Source organism: Panthera pardus, unplaced genomic scaffold, assembly GCF_024362965.1.
Source record: "Panthera pardus isolate Hobbes unplaced genomic scaffold, ASM2436296v1 HiC_scaffold_20, whole genome shotgun sequence".
Classification (NCBI taxonomy): domain Eukaryota; kingdom Metazoa; phylum Chordata; class Mammalia; order Carnivora; family Felidae; genus Panthera; species Panthera pardus.
The window spans coordinates 67,795,884-67,808,876 of record NW_026526766.1 but is presented as its reverse complement, the minus strand read 5'-3'; the positions used below and the strand labels follow the sequence as shown (position 1 = coordinate 67,808,876).

General features: G+C 44.2%; 1 long non-coding RNA gene across 2 annotated transcripts in view; it reads left to right on the top strand.

The window, feature by feature from the left end:
• Positions 1-12,409, top strand: part of LOC109270021 (uncharacterized) — a 208,303-nt gene extending 195,894 nt beyond the window's left edge. For both annotated transcript variants that reach the window (XR_002081382.2, XR_008424296.1), the window contains one exon: positions 10,230-12,409. This is a non-coding gene — a long non-coding RNA (uncharacterized LOC109270021). The remainder of the gene's footprint in view (positions 1-10,229) is intronic.
• The last annotated feature ends 584 nt before the right edge of the window (positions 12,410-12,993 follow it).

Sequence of the window (12,993 nt, the reverse complement as noted above, 5' to 3'; positions counted from 1 at the left end):
AATGGAAACCCTAGACAGATTCCCTCGCCTGCAATTATCCAGGTGGAACACAGACAAGTTAATATCAACAGCTCATCTTGGTGCCTACACTGTCCCCAGAATCCAGAGAAAGGTATTCTTCCCTTTAATCCTCTGTGGCAGGACAGATGGCACTTACAACCCAGGCTAGCACCTGGGAAATGTTTTTCACGCTACCAATTAAGACACTTTTCCTCTGCTGTGTCCGTCACTTGCACCTGTAGGACAACTGGTCGCCTCGCCAGGAGCATACTCCATCTGATCACTCCCTTGTCCACTGGGGCTCTTCGCGACAGATTCCAAAAGTGTTGCAAAGGAAAAAAGTGAGAGTTGCACCTGAGCTGGAGATTTCCTGGCACATTCATGGAGGGCCTAGCAATTTTTTTTAAAAAATTTCATCCTGTTGACAATCACTGTAAACCTACTATATACCAATAGACAACAGAGGGAAAATAAAAGATCAGTAAGACTCCACCCTTGGGAAGCTCATAGTCTAGTGGGATGATGGATAATAAACAACTCACTAAAATTCAGTGTGAAAATGCTCTAAGTAGAGCTGCTTCAAGGTACAGATGATACAAAGAAGCAAAGGATCACTAATATTGAGGAAGGGCCAAAACAAAGTCTCAGAGAGGTCGTATGTGTTAGTCTGCATTTATAGAAAAATATTAACTCACATTTTCATGGTACAATTTGGTTTTCAAAGCATTTTCACATATTTATCTCATTTTATTCCTCCACTACCGATAGGAAGAGATTCCTCTTCTTCCCTACCACCATGTAAGGAGTTATGGCTTGGATAGGCTATGAGACTTACTCAAAATGGCCAAAATAGGGAAGAGCAGAACTCAAAACTTGTTTCTTTTTTCTTTCAGAGTTTATTTTTTTCTTTTAGAGTTAAACTTATTCTGAATTCTGAACCGGGCTCTTAGCTGCAAGCAAAAGTTAGAAATACAACAGCAAAAAAACCCAAAAAAACAAAAAAACAAAAAAAAACCAAAAAGCCTCTAGCATGAGACTTGGGTGCTATGTAAGGCAGAATACCACTGCCCAAGCGGGCCCAGCACTGGCCTGGTGAAGGCACCAGTGCAGCCTTCGTGCCATCAGGTGCCATAGCTTGCACATCCAAAACCACCAACATGCTTTGTGATATCTCTGGGACTTCTTCCCAGATGCTTCTAGAAACTCAGTAGAGTAGACCTGCCCACTGGCAGGTAGTTTTTTCATGATCCCTGCTTCTTGGGTTCTTAATTTCTAGTGGAGTCTGAAGTCAGTGCACTGATGGACAGAGTCCTCATCAGTCCCCTAAATGCAGGGAAGGCCAGGGAGGCAAGCACCTGATATTTTCGGTGTTGTGGGAATTGGACACAACTTCACAAGTTTGGTAATTCTCAAGTATGAGAAAGATTGCGAAACCAACACTTAGCAGCACTATATTTCCTTCACCATTACTTGTCAGTAATGGCTGATTTCCCTGCTTTAAAAACTATGTTTATTCTGTGAGGCTAGGTTTGTAATTCCCAAAGCCCTTTTGAACCCAGTATGAACAAGCAAAACCGCTCCTAACTGCCTCCTATGTTGTGCAGCATGACCATGGCTTCATCAGCACAATCATTCCAGAAACAGCTCACTTAATTATTGATCAAACACATTCATTTAGGTGTGTGGTTAAACCCTCTTCCCAGGATGACTGGCCAGGCCAGCTCTAGAGTTTAATCACTATGAGCCAGTGACTTTCACTTCTGACCACTGATTGGGAAAGTAGGAGAAAAGGTTCCTACTAATTTGTGAAATGAGAGATGTCTTCTCTACTGACAGGGAATAGAGCTGGCTCTGCTGTGAAAATGGGCTGCATGGGAAGCAACACACTATGTCAGGTCTGTAGTTCTTTGAGGTTAGTGATTCTCCAAGTGTGGTCTCCTGGACAGCAGAAACACCTGCAAACTTGTTAGATGTGGAAATACTTGGGACCCACCCCAGAACTACTGAACCAGAAATTCTGGGGGTGGAATGCAGTCATCGATGTTTTAATAAGCTTCCAGGAGACTCTGGGGCATGTTAAAGCTTGGGAAACACTGCTTTAGACCCAGGAGCTGATTCTGACATGGGTACCAAGCTTTGGTTTCCTCATGGACTCTATGAGCTTTCAGCTGTCCTCAGTGGTCGGGATAGGAAATGAAGCAAGTTCATTTAAAGCAGCAAACCCATCCCTGATCATCCTTTTAGGTAGGTCTTCTCTGAAAAAATCAGCCTCACAGAAACCTATGATGATTGGCCACTTCAACAAAGTAATTATGTATCTGTACTCCTTCATATCCATTATCTCTTTCTTCCCACATTATAGCCCTGGAAGGGAAGTTGTTTTCAGGATGAGGAAACAGGCTTAGGAAAGTTAATTGACTTGCCCAAGGTCACCTATCCAGAGTGGGAGAGCTAGTGGCCTCTAAACTATGCCAAGGCTAAGAGCATGACGGGGGACAATCTGGGGAGAGTTCTCCCACCACCGACCCGTAATTATTAGATCACAAGTACCTCAACTAATCACCTCCCTTCGCTGAAGAAATGTGTCTCTTTGACTTGGTGACATTCTCAAGAATTGTTCTTTTTGAGAAGCCTCTCTTTATAAATACAATTTCATACAAATCTCCCACTAGCTCTATGGCTTTGCAACAAAAGTGATCCAATGTGTGAATGTGCCAGTGAAGCAGTCTATCGCAGGAGAGGAAAGCACAGAGTATGAAAATGGGATCAAGCAGCTACCAACCCCAGCTTAATCAGGTTGAGACACAAATGGAACCATTAACATTCCTGACTTCTTGTGAAATGAGAGGCTATTTTTCAGGTATGGTTATATTTAGAGATAGGACATAGGAGGAGGCCATTAAGGTTAAATGAGGTCACAAGGGTGGGGCACTGATCCCATAAGATTGTGTCCTTATAAGAGGAGACCAGAGCACTTGTTCTTTCTCTGTCCACACACACTGAGGAAAGGCCACATGAGGACACGGACGTCAACCACCCACAAGCCAGAAAGAAAGCTCTCATTGGCCTTTTACTAGTGACTTCTTTTCCCTATGTCCAAACTGCTTGGCAGGGCAGGGACTAGAGGGTTAGGGGATGGGTTGGAAGGTTGTTGGGTGAATTAGCACAGAGTACGATAAATTGAATACTTAATGGCATTAATGAGGACGCCTGATAAATTCATTTCATAACTCGGAAGACTTGAGGTCTGTATGCTATAGCTTCCTTGCAATTGACTAAAGCTGCATAACAAACCACCACAAAATTTAGCAGCTTAAGGCAGAAAATGATACTGATTCATATAATTCTTCAAAATGAGCTGGGCTCTGTGGAAAGTTCTTCTCCTGGTCTTACTGAGGGTCACTCATGTGGATGTTTTAAATTGCTGGTCAGTGGGGGTTTGGCTCAGCTGGGGTGCTGGGATGGCTGGACCTCCTCTCTTTCCATATGATCTCAGAACCCCTCTTTCCATGTGGCTTTTCCACAGGTCTCCCCATCAGTGTTGCCAGACTCCTAGCATGGGGACTCAGGGCTCAGCTGATAGATTTTCTAAAGGGTGATGCCCACAACTGGCACAGAATCACTTCTGCTGTCTGTTTGTTGAAGCATGTCACAGGACCAGCCCAAATTCAAGGGAAGGGACTGAACAGAGTGTTTCACTGAGGGCCACCACTGTACCAGAACACTACAAACATTTTGCAGCCATCAGCCTACACAGTAGGTAAGGGCTTTCTAATAGGACTGTCCACATGTGCTTCTGAGACTCCTTCTCTGATATTGCTTTATCAGTTCTAACTCCATCTTCTGAACCATCTATCCTTTGAGGTGTATTACAGCCCTACTCTTCTGAATGCTACTCTGTCACTTTCAGGTGACTTTGCATATCTCTTTGGGGAGAAAATTTATTTCCAAGTTCCTGGTAGAACATCTTTTAGCTTTAAATGCTGACAGTTACGATTTTAGAGAGCTCTCACTCTTGCTGTGGCTTCACCTTCCATTTTAGGTTTCAGAACCAGCACAGATGTGAGCTCCAACTGTTTTCAGTGGTATTTAGAAGACTACAGGTATTTGGCAAATAAGTTAAAATGAGATTTTAAGTTAACCCAAGTATTTTCCATGTTCCACACACACAAACCTCCATGTGTCTAATATACCATGGGAACCTTCTATCATTTCAGGCAGCAGCTAGGGCAGTCTAAACTCATTGCCTCAAGGAAGGGAGGCCACAGCCAAACAAAAGAGAACAAAGGCATCAATTCTCAATCTTGAGTTTCAAAAGAGCCTTTTCAAAGTCCTGGCAAAGAAAACAGGTTAATAGAAAAGGTTTTTGAGTTTCAAAAGCTTGGCTTTTCTCGTGCCAAAAGCCATATGCTATGCTATTTACAATAGATTTGGGGAGAATGTGTGATGATATGTAAAAATATATAAACTATAAAGAAATATATAAAATTCCAAAATATAAAAATATATTAAAAATATTTTTAAAGTGAATAGTCTAGTTCTATAAAGTCTGTAGAGATTCCAGGAGCTGAGCTGAGAAGGGGGTGGGGGGTGGTTCTTAGGGGGAACAAGAGTTGCAATGAGTATTTCTGACAAGCTGAACATGGCTCAGCTAGCAAATGTTACAAGTTGGGTTCTCTGCAAGTACACCTTGAGATGAAGTTTGAGGTGCAAAATGCTTATTAGGAATTAACATCTATGAAAGGCAGGGAAAGAAAGCAGGATTGGACAGAGGGAGAAGTTAAACTGAGAGGCAAGCCTTGGCCGGTAGGGAACTCTGGAGCAAATATTACTAAAGTTGTTCTGTTGGGCAGAATGGTTGGACTTTATACTCTCCACCTTAGTCTTTGGTACAAGCTGCTTTGACAACAGCATGACCTTGCATCAGGTGCGAAGAGCATCTGGGAGGAGCTGATAGCTGGACATGTTTGCTGATTCTACTCACTCCCTGCAGCTGGTCCTTCCATAAAGAAGGATCTGGGCAGCAGCCGTGGATCTCCAGGTCTACCACACTAAACCCTCTCCTCCTTGAGCCGGGAGACGATAGAACAGCTGGACAGGTTTGGAAAACGTGAAGAACATTCCATGCAGAACTCTCTTTAACCCAAGAGAGGTAGTATGGTGGGCTGGAAATAAAGAGAAAATGGCAGCAGGACACATAGAGAGCCCAGGATAGCTCATTCTGTCTTGCATGGCCCCAGACTGCCATAGAGGAGGGTCTGACAATTCCCCGTGACCCAAAGAGGGTCAGATGTGGACTGCTTGGACCAACTGACACACCTAGAATTGACAGCGGTGAAGGGGAACTCTCTCAGCTGATAAAAGTGGGACTAACCCCCAAAATCACAAGAGATAAAGTTCTTTTTAGTATATTACAGCAAAGGCAGGTGACAGGTGAACCCACATCACCTTCCCTTTTTTTCTATCTGCCACTAGGATTCTATAAAGCCACTCCCCATCCCACTATCCCAATTGATTTAGAGAAACCCCAGGTCCTGAACAGAAGAAGGAGTGGAGAAACTCCCAACCGACTGAGTTTAAGCTTGAGGAGACAGAGAAACCCCCTACGTGATTGAGTTTATCTAGAATTAAATAGATTTGAGTTTCCTGCTACTAGACAACGTGGGGGTTCCAGATAGATACGAAGTTTAATTATGAGAGGAAATATTTTAAAAGCTACATTTTTGATTCACTTGTGCCATAGATTGAAAATCCATACTGCTATACAGATAGGAAATGATCAAAGAAGTAATCATTGCTTCTGTCGGTAGCAGAGGGAGAAATGTAAACCAGCGAAAAGAGCCAAGCTTGCTCTTGGCCAAGTGTGTGGTACAAGTGGGGACACTATCTTAAAAACCAGACACTCAGACCCTGCTGGTATGGTGGATAATGGGAGGTGATTTCTGTAAATCTGCTATATATATATATATATATATATATATATATATATATATATATAATCAAGGCTTTAAATTATTTATGTTTTTGCCATCCTGCTTTTAGGTATCAGGCTTAAGAAAGTAACCAGATATCATTGTGACTGCTATTTGAGGACTAGAGAAAGAGAGAAATCAGGGCACTGGTTGTACATTGTCCCTAGCAACAAATGCTGATCTCTGGCACTTGAGTGATGGCAGTGGGGATGGGAGACACGTAGGAAATTGGGTGTTTTTTTTAGAGTTAAGACTTGTTGATGGACTAAATGTGTGTGACAGGTAGGGTGCGATTTTTAGTTTTTGGCTTAAGCACCTGGGTGGATAACAGTGGCCTTTACTAATATGGAGAAGGTTAGAGACAGAAACAGTTTTTTGAGGAGAGGGTAGAAATCAAGAGGTTTCCTATAGTTCATTTGAGTTTCTGATGCTATGAAATATCCACAAGGTTCTGTCTCTTTGACATCTAGGCCTGGAACTTGTTGGAGTGGACAGGGTGAGAAATATTAATTTGAGAATCATGAACATAAAGACAGCATTTAAAGCCATGGGACTGATGAGATCATTTGCTGAATGAGTTACTGAATATAAATAGAGTGAATCAAATGGATGATAGGACCATATGTGTAAGATTATTAGAGATTTTTATTTTCTTCTTTATTGTTTTCTGTATTTTTAAAGATGTTCACAATGAAAATATATTACTTAAAAATTTGTTTTGATGTTTATTTATTTTTGAGAGAGAGAAAGACACACACACAATGTGAGTTGGGGAGGGGCAGAGAGAGAGTGAGGCACAGAATCCGAAGCAGGCTCCAGGCTCTGAGCTGTCAGCACAGAGCCCGATACGGGGCTCTAACTCATGGTCCATGAGATCATGACCTGAGCTAAGTCGAACACTTAAGCAACTGAACCATCCAGGCGACCCGAAAATATATTACGCTTGTAATCAGAAAACAAGTAAAGTCACAATAAATCTGCTCCTGGCACTCTGAAACACAGATATGCAGCTTCTTTGCTTCTTTTCTCAGAAAAAGCATTTCACCTCGGTTGGGCCTTAAAAATATTAATGTGCTTATTTAATTGGGAATCTTAGAGACAGTGTTTGCATGAAAATCAACATCCTCACCTCTTCTGCAGTGCAAATGAGCCACTCATTTTCTGCTCTCACCTAACCTGCATCTTGCTGCTGATTGAACCTGTGCCTAATTATGTGTTGCTCCTTGAGTTCTGGAGTATGTAATAGCAATGTTTATTTGCCAAGGTTGACGGTGATGACTAAGTCGTTTCCCTCTTCGTGGTTTTTTTTTTTTTTTTTTCCTTTTTTAAGTGAAAGAGAGAGTAACCCTGTCTGTCATGCCCCCAACACAGTGCGTTGATGGGGTTGTCTCTGGTTAGTGAGAGCTGGGGCAGGAACTCAAGCATCACAGGGTATTTTGTCAGAAGCCCTAGTGAGAAGGAGTTTCTGTAAGTCATCTGGGATGAGGCAAAAGGGCCTCTTGGCCTGAATATTTATTCATTCAACTAACATTCAGCACATCCCCACAGTGCTCCTGGCCCTACCCTGAGCAATGACAGAGATAAATATGATCCTAGAATGTTAAGTCTAGTGATTCAGTTTGAGTCCCATTTGTTAAGTGTCATGATGAAGGAAGTGTGGGGCAATATGGAAACACATAACCTGGGGAGTGTGGTTCAGGGTCAAGGCTACCTGGAAAGGATAATAATAGCTAGCATTTGTCAAACTGCCAGGCACAGTTTTTCACGCTTTATGTGGTTTGACTCATTCATCCTTCCAACAACCTGTGAAGAAGGTACCATTATTATGCTCATTTTATGGGATAAAAACCTGAAGCACAGAGTGGTTAAACCTCAGCTGAGTAGCCAAGGGCAAGAGGAGTTAGGTTGAAGGTGGAGGGAAGAGTTCCAGGCAATTGGAGCAGTGTGTGGAAAGGCATGGTGCATTCATGGATAGTGCATGAGGAATGGCTGGGAGACTGACTACAGGATGCTTGCTGTCACTGGCATCTGTGGGGCAGGGGCCCGGAGGACGGAGCTAGAAGGGCTTGAGAGGCATTAAGAAAGGAAGCAACAAGGGCGCCTGGGTGGTTCAGTTGGCTAAGCGTCTGGCTTCTGCTCAGGTCATGATCTCACGGCTTGTGGGTTCAAGCCCCATATCAGGGCTCTGTGCTGACAGCTCAGAGCCTGGAGCCTGCTTTAGATTCTGTCTCCCTCTCTCTCTGCCCCTCTCCCGCTCATGCTCTGTCTCTCAAAAATAAATAAAAATGTTAAAAAAAATTTTTTTAAAAAGAAAGGAAGCGACAGAATCAGATTTGCCTCGGCTCTGGCTGCCTTGTGTGGCCTGGTTAGATGGGAGGAAACCAGACAGGAAGTGGTGGTAGCGGCCGCACTTGGATTCAAGCGGCAGGTGGATTCAAGGGGCGTCTGGGGAGGTGCCGAAGGGGAGGAGCTGGAGTGAGTGTCCAGACTTCTCCTTGGGTGGCTAGGTAAGAGGCAGTGTTTCCCGAGACCGGGAGCCCCAGGGGAGGACCGCACCTTGTGTGCACAGATGGTGCCTGAGGTTTGTTCTTTGAGGCACCTTGAGCCTGGGTCTCTGGGGAACAGAGAGAACAATGCCCAGGGAAGCAGTGAACAGTGAGTATATGGACGGAGACCCGGACCCGAGAACAAACAAGCCAATCAGCGGACTCCTCGATCTGTCTCTGAGCCGACATCTGAATTTCTAAAACTTAAGGAGAGGGAGACCTTGAAAATCTTCATAAAAGCAAGGGATGGTAAATCGAAATTAATTGGATAGCACTTGTTATTTGTGATTTAATATGTGTTAAATGTCACGGATTTTTTTTTTTTTTTTACTCTATTTTAGGAGAAGTTAAAAATACATCTTCACAAGACATTTCATAGGTTTGCTGCTGTTGTGGCCCCTACCTTCTCCCCAGTTCTCTGGAAGGTCTTTATTTCTCCAGACCGCAATTCTCCTACTCTGGCAGTTTCCATAAGCCCGTTCTTTGAGGTAGGGGAGGTGGTGCTCTATATGTCTCTCTATACAATCTTTGTAATATGTATGTGACTAGGTACTTTTATCTCCACTTACACAGATGGGAAAACTGAGGTTTAGGGAGGTTCACTCCCCACTTAAGTTAGCAGATGAGGCAGTATTTAAACTGAGGCAGCCTAGCACACACAGCACTCTCAACCAGCGCTGCTGTATTTATCCACCATCTACAGGCACGTTAATCAAATCCCAAGCTCCATGCCCTTCCTCATGCCCCATGATGCCTCCAACCTTTTGACATCCGGGTTAGCATCAGAAAGCCCATGGGGTGGAGTATCCTCTCTGATGCAAATCTGAAAAGGCAGTGGGTGACTGTTGACCGTTGACCAGGACCCACAGGATTTAGATAAGGTTTTCCCCTTTTCCTCTCTTTGCCCTCTGACGACCTCTCTTCTCTTCTGGCCCCAGTGCTGTTCTTTACTCAGCATCTCCTCTTCCAAAGTGCCCAGCTGCCTTCAGGCTGGCGCCTTCAGGGACAGACGGACACAGAGAGGCAGGGATTCCCAACTGGACGGGCCACTGGGGGCCAAGAGTCCTGGGGAGATGTGGATGGGCCCAGGCCTGTAGCTGCAGTCTTCCAAACAGCCCCCTGGAGTAGACTCTCTCAGCTTCGGGGAAAGGTCAGAATTTCAATCTTGTGTTTTCACACATCTTAAATGGATTTCAGAGGCACTGGCACTGCCCTGCTCCTCTCTCTAAACAATGTGGTTAAGCTGCTGTAGCGTTGCTAGAGGCTGCATTCCTCCTGCATTGTGATGTGGTTTTTGGAAGTCATGCATGCAGTTAGCTAACCAAACTAAGCTGTTTCATTAATGGGAGCAAACTCAAGAGAGAAATCGTGAATAGGAACAAGGCGAGTTTGCTTTCCACCCCTAATTCAAAAAACCAGATAATTAAGTAGGCGGAGAAAGGAAGTATCCCTTCTGATTCCAAGAGCTGGCTCTCTCTGTCTCTCCATTTCCTTTCTTTATTAGGTGGTGATGGTGGTTGTGGGATGTGTGTGTGTGTGTGTGTGTGTGTGTGTGTGTGTGTCGGGCGGCGGGGCGGGGGAGGGGGGCATGGCAGTGGTGCGGGGATGGTGAGGGAATTCCTAGCAAAAGATCTATTACCCCAGAACCTTGGAGTCAGCTGTTTCTATCATGTTTTCTGTTCTGTTCTGCTTCCCTGTCCCCTCCACTCAGTTCTACCCCACCCTCAGTAGCAGCTCCAAATCTCCACCGGCCAACTCATCCCCCACCTGTCACTTTGGATCCCACCTCAAAGACAAGGCTCATCAGCATGAACTCATTCCCCACCTACATCTTCCACCTATGGATGCACATGGAGATCACGTTCCTCTCCTCTTCTCTGCCTAGGAGGAAAGAGTCCCTGTCTGTCTGCAAAGCTCACTGCTCTCCTGTGGCCTGACACCCAGTATGAATCTGCTTGCCAGTTACCCTGTTGCTATCATGGCTCCTTCCCTCTGTATAATAAACATGTCCAACTCGCTCGTATTCCAAGAAAACCTCTTCCCTCAGGCCTGCCTCTGGACCCATCTTCCCCACCTTCGGGGCTTGCTTTCACCACCACACATCTTAACAGTCTACCCACTTGTCAAAGCCACACATCTCCACCGCCGTCACCTCCGGTTCTGGCTTCTGCGTCTCCTACCCCGTGGCTGGTGGCCACTGATGCCAAATGTTCAGACCCAGTGGATCTCCCCATCCATTTCCTATTCACATCTGAGCAAGACGGCAGGAGGATGGCCGAAGTGACCTCTTCAGGGGGACTGCCGGTTCAGTCTTCTGATGTTTTTTTCAGAGAGCCGAGACTTTCAGACAAAGACATTTTTCATCTACCAGGCTGCATATTTTTACTTAGATATTTAAAAAAGCAATCTCAAGCTTTCCGAAAGAAAATGTAACATAGATGCCAAATCAGATGAGAACTAACACTTGGTATCAACAGGAATATATTTGAATTTAAAAAGGCTAGCTGCATCTGACAGCAGTGTGTCTCAGCTAAAGTCTAAGCTGGAGTGGGGGGGTGGGGAAGAGAAGAGTCTTCAATAAATAAATGTTTATTAAGACGAGGGCAGGTGATAAGTAGAGTGACTCTATCATGTGACGCATAGAGAGTCAAGGAAGGCTTCACATCAGAAGTTACAGTTGGGCTGGGTCTTATAGGGCAGGTAATTTCTGGTAAATCCAAGTTCACTGAAGGCAGAGGGAACGGCATGTGCAGAGAGCAGGATGTTTGGAAAAGAACTGACATTTTCGGGGAATAATGAGCATGATACTTTGAAGCGTCTTACGGTCTCTAGGATCGAGTGCTGTCCTCTGTATCACAGCCCTGGGAGAGCTGCAATTGTAATTTTTGTTAAACTCAGGGCTGAAGACCCTCCAAATGTGTATGAGGAACCAATTTCTTGCGTCCTTTCCTAAATCCAATGTGAGCTTTCAGATGGACAGAGGAAAGGTGCTCACAATCAAGGCCATCTTTCCCCAGGGTGGCCAGGATCAACAGAGGTGGCTAATGGTCCAGCAAGCCCCAGCACCTCCTGCAGTACATCTTCCCCACGTTGCACCTCTGGCCTCACTATTCATGAACTGTCAGAAGAAAGGGGCTGCATGTATCATTCGTTGTCACACAGTGACTTCCACCAAATATTTGCTCAAAAATATTGGTTAAGTGCAGGGGTTAACAGGACCTGCATCTTGTGCTTTGCAAAGGATGGAAGGTTTCTGACCACTCCCCACCCCCACCCCACCTGTTTCCGAAGGAACATTTCTATGAAGTTCCTGATTATGGTAGAGATTGTCAGCTCAGGTGGCCTTCCTGGGCACACAGGTAGACAAGACCACACACTTAACCCCTTTCTTGTGATTAGATGGGGCCACGTGGCCAGAGAAGTGAGAAGTGATAGGTGCTACTTCCTGGAGGAGGCATTTGAGGAAGTGTATCAGCCAAAGCTCTCAACAATGATCCTAGGATTCGTGTATTGAAAGGATAGCATCATTAGATGAGTGTGGATTCCTGAGTCACCAGACGGAAGCATACCTCACACTGACCCTCATGAGAACATGTGGAAGAATTAAATCTCTATGGTTCCAAGGAGTTGCCCTGTTGCAGTCCCTACCATGATTAATGTATCAGTATATTCCACTTACTTTCCATAAAACAAAGTGGGAGTATGGATTAGACATCAACTCAATACAGACACTGTTATTTGATGGAGGCCACAAGAGAACAGCTGTCAATGGACAAGTTCTACGTCACTTTCTCTCCTTTAGAAAAACACAAAGAAACTTCTCAGCTTGCAGTTTTGGAAAAGGTTGAGTATCTCTTGAGCATTTGAAAGTAAATGTGAATGTGAATGTGATTCTTGATTGATCTTTCATTTCCTTGCCTACCAGGAAGCTCTGAGCCAAATACATGGTTTATGTATGGCCTCTCAGAATGCATTTTTGTCAGTTCTCCACCATAATTACTTTGCTACTCAGTCCTCATTTTCCCTTTGGGTTCTGATTTATCCAAATTTCTGTTTTCTGTGTTTTATGCTCTTTTAAGTGTCTTAAAAACTCTCCTCTGTGGAAGGGATAAGGAGGACAAGGAAAGTTGAGAACGAAATTTTTAGAACGGGTTCTGGACAAATGATCTGTGAGCCTTTCTTCTCCTAACCCTGGTGAAGGCAGATCGTATAAATCAGCTGAGTTTAACAATCAGTGATGTTGGTTTTAATTTACTCTTCTACTTTTCATGACTATTAATTTTTCCTTTGATTTATAACAGGGTAGCTCAAAGAATATGTTAATGATAATAATAATTACTGGTGTAAGATAGTTGGTGGCAGTAGTTTAAAATAACTGTGCTCATAGATTCAGGGTCCCCAGATGACATTTATTCATTAGTACTTCCTCCTTCTCGAGCTTCATATAGCACTTTGATTCACATTTTTGGTGGAAA